The 1,812-nt window shown below is 32.6% G+C and overlaps 1 pseudogene; it reads right to left on the minus strand.

Moving 5' to 3' along the window:
• Window positions 1–333: 333 nt before the first annotated feature.
• Window positions 334–921, minus strand: LOC149237661 (uncharacterized; annotated as a pseudogene).
• Window positions 922–1,812: the final 891 nt, after the last annotated feature.

Consider the following 1,812-nt stretch of genomic DNA (forward strand, 5'->3'; position numbering starts at 1 on the left):
AATATTTGTTGTTATTATTTCTATAAAAAGATAATAACTTCTCATATAACCTTTATGTATCTATTCCAGATTGCAAAAATTAAATAATGAAAGATGGTTTCGGATTATCGCAATTTTCGCTCAAAATTTTTCAATATTTGGAAAATTCTGAGTTAAATTGAAGAAGGAAAAAATAATATAATAATGACTAAACCTATCTTGAGAATTACAATAAACAAATTTATAAAAGAAACCTGCCTCCAAGCCTGTTAAAAATATTTATAGATAAAATATTTCAGACAGAAGAAACACAAGTTGGTCATTGATTTTCATAATTAAAAAATTGGACCGAGTTCACTTACCGAGAACCCAAGGAGCTTGACACTTGATCGCTTCCAAGTCTTGGGGAGTAAGGTCATTTTCCATCTTCAGCATCTCTCGGGCTTTTCCGGGTGTTTTCAACCCAACAATTTCACCCGCAATAGTTCGACTGACCAGGTCAAGAAGAGTCACTATATCCAGACGCATGGCAGCCAATCCAAGTTGGATCAAAGTGGGCAGATCCAAATTCACAAACTGCACATACCATGGGTCAACATCCTCTTTTGATCTCCACGGACGTAGGGGATGATCAACATGGTATTTGCAATATTTGATAATCTTTTCCAAAATGTCGCTGGACAAAAACAGCAGGGGAATGGGATTTTTAGTAATGCCAAAGTCCTCTGCCATATTCTTTATTATCCCCGACTGCCACGCTGCTGCTTTTGGCACGTCGAATATTTTGCCACCGGAGCTCTTCAGCCTAACAATCTGATTATTGCGAAAGACCCGCTTCTTCTGTGTTTCCATTACCACGCAATTGCAGACGATGATGTTGATGTTGAAGTTGATTCGAGAGGGAACGTCTACTACGAAGATTACCGACGAAGGATTTCGCATTAATTGAATGTAACGTCTACTTATATATAGACCGGCATGTTAGTTTTGGTAAAACAAGTATTTTATTAAAAATCAAACAAAAGGCCGACGGTCGTGAATTTTGACAAGTTTTTCTATGGTTAAAATATTTCTAATTTAACTATATGTGGTTAACATATCTGGGAAAGTTAGGTGTTAAACGTGTTTTCACATGCTTTTTTTTAATAAAACTAAATCTTATTTTTGTTAAATATATTTTCCAATACTCTTAATATCTATAAATTTAAATATCTTTTCTAATATTTTTAATATCTATACATCTTTTTTACGTTTAAGTCTTTTTAATAATTTCAAGTTTCAATATTTCTTATTATGGTTTAGAATTTTAAAACAGTGAATGAATGCCATCAACGTCTTTTCGTTTCCTTTCGATCCAGCTTGATCTAGTCTCTTATCAACATTTTTCTATAATTTCAAGTTTCAATATTTCTTATTATGGTTTAGAATTTTAAAACAGTGAATGAATGCCATCAACGTCTTTTCGTTTCCTTTCGATCCAGCTTGATCTAGTCTCTTATCAACATTTTTCTTTTTTTTTTTGCCTTTCAATCCAGCTTGATCTAGTCTCTTATCAACATCTGGAAACTATGTGCATTAAATTTCTTGATCTCTATCTTTGGACTATTTACTATTTCCTCTTACTGGTAGAATTGATTCCACACATCTCCCATTGTAACATGGTTTACGAAAAGACCAAGAAAATCTCCCTAACCACAAAATATTTTCCTTGAAGCCAAAATTGTTATGATACAAAATGTAGATTTTAAACTTGTACATTTAATTGTGACAAATACATTCTTCATAAAGTAAAAAAAATGCAATGGATAACACATGTATAAACACAATGATTTT

This window comes from Pinus tabuliformis, chromosome 8 (assembly GCF_031772625.1).
Source record: "Pinus tabuliformis cultivar Carrire ecotype Pingquan chromosome 8, CPIR1, whole genome shotgun sequence".
In the NCBI taxonomy this organism is placed as follows: Eukaryota; Viridiplantae; Streptophyta; class Pinopsida; order Pinales; family Pinaceae; genus Pinus; species Pinus tabuliformis.